The sequence below is a fragment of the Panthera uncia genome (assembly GCF_023721935.1).
Source record: "Panthera uncia isolate 11264 chromosome C1 unlocalized genomic scaffold, Puncia_PCG_1.0 HiC_scaffold_4, whole genome shotgun sequence".
Taxonomy (NCBI): domain Eukaryota; kingdom Metazoa; phylum Chordata; class Mammalia; order Carnivora; family Felidae; genus Panthera; species Panthera uncia.
Genome location: NW_026057585.1, coordinates 11,716,830 through 11,725,009, shown reverse-complemented (window position 1 = coordinate 11,725,009; position 8,180 = coordinate 11,716,830).

The following is an 8,180-nucleotide window of genomic DNA, read 5'->3' as shown; positions in this document are numbered from 1 at the left end:
AAAAGTACAGTGGTATAGTATTTATGCAGCTCCATTACCTTTAGTCATGTCAGTGAAGACTGAAGGTTTTCAGTGACCAAAGCTGTGGGTGTCTTCAGTGGCGGTGGCAACTAGGGATGCTGTGATACTTGGTGGCAAGGCTGCTGGCGTTCTCTTCTTTTTGTCCATAGGAGGAGATTCTAGCCCAGAATATCCTCCTGGAATTGGGTCTAGAACAATGGCACCCAGAGCAGCAGTCAAACTGGGGTCTTGTGCTCAGGAACGTGCATACTACTATGTTACCTAAGGCCTGGGATACAGTTACACTTGCTGTTGTGATGGCATGGGTGTTTGAGGCAGAGGCATGTGCAGATTATTCATGGAAATGATCTCTGAGTAGCTGGGGCTCCTTCCTAGGGGAAGGGAGGCAGAATGCAGCAGAGCATGGGCCCAGGGATGAAAGGTGCAGTCATAGCCTGGGCTTAGGGGGCAGGATGCAGAGGCAGTGCAGCCCTCATAGTGGAAGGTCATAATCATCACTCAGGCCTTAGGGAGCAAAGTGTAGAGTAGCAATAGTGTAGCAACGTCCACAACTTAGACCCTAGCGGGTGGGGCACAGAGCAGTGACAGTGCAGCACTGGTAATGGTGGGCCAAAGCCCTGACTCAGAACACAAGGGATGGGGCACAGCACGGCAGCAGCTCTGGCCCTAGGGAGGAGATGCAGCAACAGGAACCCTGGGCAGCTACATCAACTGTGTTCAGTGTTGGTAAAGTCTGTGGGGTTCTTGGTAGCAAGACTGGAGATGTTCCAAGCAATGATGGAGATTTCTGGACTCCCTCTATTTCCCTTTTCCCCATGAAGTGAATTCTTCTAAGGGGATCCTGCTTGGTGCTGAGCTGCTTTGGACTTGTGAATAGGATGACGCAAGTACAATCTTTTCTATTCTTTTCTATCAGCCATCCTCAGTTTTTGTGCTCCACAGGGTTTCCTGCTACTACTGCATTGTAGTCCAGAGCTTTCAGAACTATTTTTTTTAGTGGTCATCTGTCCTTTTTCTGAAAGACACAATTATTGGAATCTCCAAGTCTATCATCATACTAATTTCACCTCCCAACTTTTTTTTTTTAGGTTCAACTAAGCATTTGGTCTTACAAAACTATCATAGGCTACATTTAAGTATATTCAGAGGCTCTGAGACAGGCACCAGAGCTTGCCATGTGTTGCTTTTTTGTGGAAGTAAGTTTTGTAGGAGTCCCTACGGTAGTTTAAACAGTCACTTTGGTGCTATTTTCTCTGATTCTCCAAGTAAAAGCTCAGTTTCAAGGAAATGGAAATTAACATTAATGGGTGAAATGTAGAAGCTTCTCTGGTTTAAAAGACTCATGATCCTTGGAAGTTTGATGCAAATCCATATCTTCCAGGATTCTCACAAGGAAGTTGTCCAGTTATGAGTCCCACACTAAGGAAATCCAGAGCATATGGCTTCTCATGAGGTATTTATAGTTCTCCAAGTCCAGATTCAATTTACCAATCAACGTTCATTTTAACCTTGGTAAATGTTGCTTAATAACATAGTTGATACATACTTCTTTTATTTATTTTCAGAGCTAGACAACTAACTGAAGGTAAAATTCTCATGCAGGGAGAATTTGACTCTTTACTGATTTTCTACCTTCCATGACCTTTCCTTAACACTTTTAAAATAGGAAAAGATAAACTATTATATTGTATAATCAATATAACTTATCATTCAATGAGACTTCTTAATGTTCCTTATATCCCTGAACCAGATGGACTTTTATTTTAAAAAAAATTTTTTAATGTTTATTCTTGAGAGAGAGACAGAGTGTGAATGGGGGAGGGCCAGGGAGGGAGGGGGACGCAGAATCTGAAGCAGGCTCCAGGCTCTAAGCTGTCAGCACAGAGACTGACACGGGGCTCGAACTCACAAACTGTGAGATCATGACCTGAGCTAAAGTCTGATGCTTAACCGACTGAGCCACCCAGGTGTCCCAACCAGTTGGACTTTTCTTTAGCCAATTAGTTTTTTTTGGGGGGTGGGGGGTTATAAACAACAGAAATTTATTTCTCATAGTCTGGAGTTTGAGAAGTCCAAGATCAAGGCACTAGCAGATTTGATGTGTGGTGAGAGCTGCTTCCTGTTTCATAGATGGCTGTCTTCACGTTGCATTCTCACATGGTGGAAGGAATAAGAGAGCTCTCTACAGCCTATTTTATAAGGGCATTGTCTAGTTTGTTCATGTTGCCACTACAAAATACCATGGACTGTGTGGCATATAAACCTAGAAACTGACTTCTCACAGTTCTGGAGGCTGGAAAATCCAAGATCAAGGCACCAGCAGATTTGATGTCTGGTATGAGCCATTTCCTGGTTCATAGATGGCTGTCTTCATGCTGTGTCATGGCAGAAGGGGTGAGGGAGCACTTTGCAGTCTCCTTTATAAGGACACTGATTCCACTCACAAGGCCTCCACTCTCAAAACATAATCACCACCCAAAGGTCTCACTTCTTAGTACCATCATATTAGTGGCTAGGATTTCAACATACGAATTGTTGGGGAGACACAAACATCCAGTCTATAATAGTCAATCTCTAAGTCAGACCCAGGGGAAGAGTAGGAAGTAGATCTGGAGGAAAAATACCAGAAACTCTATAATATGGTCCATCCATTGTGATCCTCAGCATGCACTCTTGTTCTTAATTCAAATGAAAACTTTGTGTCACAAACACTTATCAACCATTTTATTCTGATTGAAATCCATTCATTCACGTTCTCACCTGAAAATTGGCCATGTCCTGAGTGTTTTTCTGATATGTACTATCACCAAAGCAGAACTTTCCAGGCATATCTTCCATTGTTGCACACTCTTTGTACTTCCCTTTTTAAAAAATGTTTTTACATGAATGAATAAAATATTAATTTTTAATCTTCTCTAATTCATATTTTTAAAAAGTTGATTGTGTGCAATTTACTGTCATTTGTAACACTATGTGTAGTATAGTTCATAAATAATTTTGTTTCACTTCTCAAGGCAGAGCTGTTGAGAGTCACTGTCCTAAAAAGTACACAGGTTAGAGGGCATCGATTATAACACTGGATGTCAACAGTTTTGTTAATAAATAGACAAAAGTTGAAAAACATGTTGTGCTCTGGATCTGGGATTGTTTGAAGCCCCCATTATCCCAATTAGTTTTTTTTAAAGGTTTATTTCTTTTTTTGAGAGAGAGAGAGCATGAGCTGGGGAGGGGCAGAGAAAGAGGGAGATAGAGAATCTGAAGCAGGATCCACACTTGACAGCAGCAAATCCAATGAGGGGTTCCAACTCATGAACCTTGAGATCCTGATGTGAACTGAAGTTGATGCTCAAGCAGCCACCCAGGTGCCCCAGCCAATTATTTTTTATTTTTATTTTTTATTTCATTTTTTTAATGTTTGTTGATTTATTTTTATTTATTTTTTATTTATATTTTTATTTATTTATTTATATTTATTTTTATATATTTCTTTCTTGTTTTCTTATTTTTTATTTCTTTATTTATTTTTAATATGCTTTATTGGCTAACATACAGTGTGTACAGTGTGCTCTAGGTTTTGTGGGTAGATTCCCATGATACATTGCTTGCATACAACACCCAGAGCTCATCCCAACAATACCCCTCCTCAATGCCCACAACCCATTTTCCCCTCTCCCCTACCCCTCCCATCAACCTTCAGTTTGTTCTTTGTATTTAAGAGAATCATATGGTTTGCCTCACTCCCTGTTTGCAACTATTTTTTCCCCTTCCTTCCCCCATGGTCTTCTGTTAAGTTTCACAAGTTCCACATATGAGTGAAAACATGATATTTGTCTCTCTGACTGACTTACTTCACTTAGCATAATACCCTCCAGTTCCATCCACGTTGCTGCAAATGGCAGGATTTCATTCTTTCTCATTGCCAAGTAGTATTCCATTGTATATATAAACCACATCTTCTTTATCTATTCATCAGTTGATGGACATTTAGGCTCTTTCCATAATTTGGCTATTGCTGAAAGTGCTGCCATAAACATTGGAGTTAATGTGCCCCTATGAATCAGCACTTCTCTATCCTTTGGATAAATTCCTAGTAGTGCTATTGCTAGATCGTAGCATAGTCCTATTTTTAATTTTTTGAGGAACTCCCACACTTCTCCAGAGTGGCTGCACCAGTTTGCATTCCCACCAGCAGTGCAAGAGGGTTCCCGTTTTTCCACATCCTCGCCAGCATCTGTTGTTTCCTGATTGGTTCATTTTGGCCACTCTGACCGGTATCTCAGTGTGGTTTTGATTTGTATTTCCCTGATGAGGAGCGACGCTGAGCATCTTTTCATGTGTCTATTGGCCATCTGGATGTCTTCTTTTGGAAAAGTGTCTATTCATGTCTTCTGCCCACTTCTTCACTAGATTATTTGTTTTTTAGGTGTTGAAAATTTTGCATTCTAACCCTTTATCTGATATGTCACCTACAAATATCTTTTCCCATTCTGTTGGTTGCTTTTTAGTATTATTGATTGTTTACTTTGCAATGCAGAAGCTTTTTATTTTGATGAGGTCTCAATAGTTCATTTTTGCTTTTAATTCCCTTGCCTTTGGAGATGTGTCGAGCAAGAAATTGCTGCGGTTGAGGTCAAAGAGGTTGTTGCCTGTTTTCTCCCCTAGGGTTTTTATGGTTTCCTGTCTCACCTTTAGGTCTTTCATCCATTTTATTTTTGTGTATGGTGTAAGAAAGTGGTCTAGTTTCATTCTTCTGCATGTTGCTGTCCAGTTCTCCCAGCACCATTTGTTAAAGAGGCTGTGTTTTTTCCACTGGATATTCTTTCCTGCTTTGTTAAAGATTAGTTGGCTATACATTTGTGGGTCCAATTCTGGATTCTCTGGTCTTTGTGTCTGCTTTTGTGCCAATACCACACTGTCTTGATGACTACAGCTTTGTAGTAGAGGCTAAAGTCTGGGATCATGATACCTGCCACTTTGGTTTTCTTTTTCAACATCACTTTGGCTATTCAGGGTCTTTTGTGGTTCCATACAAATTTTGTAATTGTTTTTTCAGCCTTAAGAAGAATGCTAGTGCAATTGTGATTTGGATTGCATTGAATGTGTAGACTGCTTTGGGTGGTATTGACATTTTAACAATATTTATTCTTCCAATCCATGAGCATGGAATGTTTTTTCATTTCTTTGTGTCTTCTTCAATTTCCTTCATAAGTTCTCTATAGTTTTCAGCATACAGATCTTTTACATCTTTGGTTAGCTTTATTCGTAGGTATTTTATGGTTCTTGGTGCAATTGTGAATGGGATCAGTTTCTTTATTTCTCTTTCTGTTGCTTCATTATTGGTGTATAGAAAGGCAACCAATTTCTGTACATTGATTTTGTATCCTGCAACTTTGCTGAATTCATGTATCGGTTCTACCAGATTTTTGGTGGAGTCTTTGGGTTTTCCATACAGAGTATCATGTCGTCTGCAAAAAGTGAAAGTTTGACTTATTCTTTGCCAATTTGGATGCCTTTTATTTCATTTTGTTGTCGGATTGCTGATGCTAGGACTTCCAACACTATGTTAAACAATAGTGGTGAAAGTGGACATCCCTGAAGTATTCCTGATCTCAGGGGAAAGCTCTCAGTTTTTCCCCATGAAGGATGATATTAGCTGTGGGCTTTTCATAAATGGCTTTTATGATGTTTAGGTATGTTCCTCTATCCTGACTTTCTTGAGGGTTTTTATTAAGGAAGCTGTATTTTATCAAATGCTTTTTTTTTTTTTGCATCTATTGACAGGATATGGTTCTTATCCTTTCTTTCATTAATGTGATGTATTACATTGATTGATTTGCAAATATTGAACCAGCCCTGCAGCCCAGGAATGAATCCCACTTGATCATGGTGAATAATTCTTTTTAGATGCTGTTGAATTCGATTTGCTAGTATCTTGTTGAAAAGTTTTGCATCCATGTTCATCGGGGATATTGGCCTGTAATTCTCTTTTTTTTGTGGGGTCTCTGTCTGGTTTGGGAATCAAGGCAATGCTGGATTCATAGAATGAGTCCGGTAGCTTTCCTTCTGTTTCTATTTTTTGGAAGAGAAGCTTGAGAAGGGTAGGTATTAACTCTGTTATAAATGTCAGGTAGAACTTCCCTGGGAAGCCATCTGGCCCAGGACTCTTATTTGTTGGGAGATTTTTGATAACTGATTCAATTTCTTCACTAGTTATGGGTTTGTTCAAATTTTCTACTTCTTCCTGTTTGAGTTTTGGTAGTGTGTGGGTGTCTAGGAATTTGTCCATTTCTTCCAGGTTGTCCAGTTTGTTTGCATATAATTTTTCACAGCATTCCCTGATAATTGCTTGTATTTCTGAGGGATTGGTTGTAATAAATCCATTTTCATTTGTGATTTTAACTATTTGGGTCCTCTTTCTTTTCTTTTTGAGAAGTCTGGCTAGGTGTTTATCAATTTTGTTGATTTTTTTTTAAAAAAAACAGCTCTTAGTTTCAATGATTTGTACTACTGTTTGTTTTTTTGTTTTGTTTTGTTTTTTGGGGTTTTTTGGTGGGGAGGATTCTATATTGTTTATTTCTGCTCTAATCCTTATTATTTCTCTTCTTCTGCTGTTCTTGGGGCTCCTTTGCTGCTCCGCTTCTAGTTCCTTTAGGTGTGCTATTAGAGTTTATATTTGGGATTTTTCTTGTTTTTAAGATAGGCCTGGATTGCAATGTATTTTCCTCTTAGAACTGCCTTTGCTGCATTCCAAAGGGTTTGGACTGTCATGCTTTCATTTTCATATTTTTCCATATACTTTTTCTTATTTAATTGCCTGGTTGACCCATTCATTCTTTAGTAGGATTTTCTTTAACCTCCATGCATTTGGAGGTTTTCCAAGTATTTTCCTGTGGTTGAAGTTTCATAAGATTGTGATCTGAAAATGTGCGTGGTATGATCTCAGTTCTTTTATATTTATTGAGGGCTGTTTTGTGACCCAGTATGTGATCTATGTTGGAGAATGTTCCATGTGCACTCTAGAAGAATGTGTATTTTGCTGCTCTTGGATGAAAAGTTCTGCATATATCTGTCAACTACATCTGGTCCATTCAGGGCCATTGTTTATTAATATTTCTGCCTAGATGATCTGTCCATTGTTGTAAGGGAAGTATTAAAGTCACCTGAAATTACTGTGTTCTTATCAATAAGATTGCTTATGTTTATAATTGTTTTATATATTTGGGTGCTTTCAAATTGGATGCATAATCATTTATCGTTTTTAGTTCTTGATGGATAGACCCCATAATTATGATATAATGTCCTTCTTCATCTCGTTACAGTCTTTACTTTAAAATCTAGTTTGTCTGATATAAGTGTGGCTACTCCAGCTTTCTTTTGACTTCCAGTAGCATTATAGATGATTCTCCATCCCCTAACTTACAGTGTAAAGGTGTCCTCAGGTCTAAAATGGGTCTCTTCACATCACACAATCACCTTGCTGCTGATTACATGGCCTGGGGTCTCTGCCTTCTCCCCTTCTCCTCCCCCTGCCTCCCTGCCTGCCTCCCTCCCTCCCTCCCTGCAACAGCCCTCCAACTTGGGGTGGCTTGCTAGAGTAGGTGTGAAGGTTTAAGGTCACAGCCTGTGGGACTACTGTTGGGTGTGTGTGGGTGCTCCAGCTGCACCCCTGCTTTTTTTAAGTCTTAAATGATGCCCCCCCACCACACCCCCCCAAACCATTGTCCCTTCTTCACTTTCCACCACCACCCTTGGCCGAAGCATAGATTGTAACCCCCTCTGCTCCCCTCTGAAATTGGCCTTTGGTGAGGAATTCAGGGCTCTCCCCATATCTTCTCCCCCACCTTAATCGAGGGGTGCTGCTTTTTCCTTCCTCCTCCTCAACTCTCTTTTTGTACCATCACCACCCAACACTTTCCACAATACTTCCTTGCTTTGGCCAGAAGCCATCAGGTAAGTTTGGAAAGAGTCTCTGACTTCCCTCATTTAGTTTTGGAACCACATTTACTCACTCTCCACCAGCCTGGGAATGAATATTGGGTCCTCAGCCCTGCCACCCTCTGCTGTCATCATCAGCTGATGCGGTTTTTTAGCTCAGGTTTTGATAAAGTGAAAAGAACAGTCACAAGGGGTACTCACACCTGCCAGCTCTCAAAGTTCTT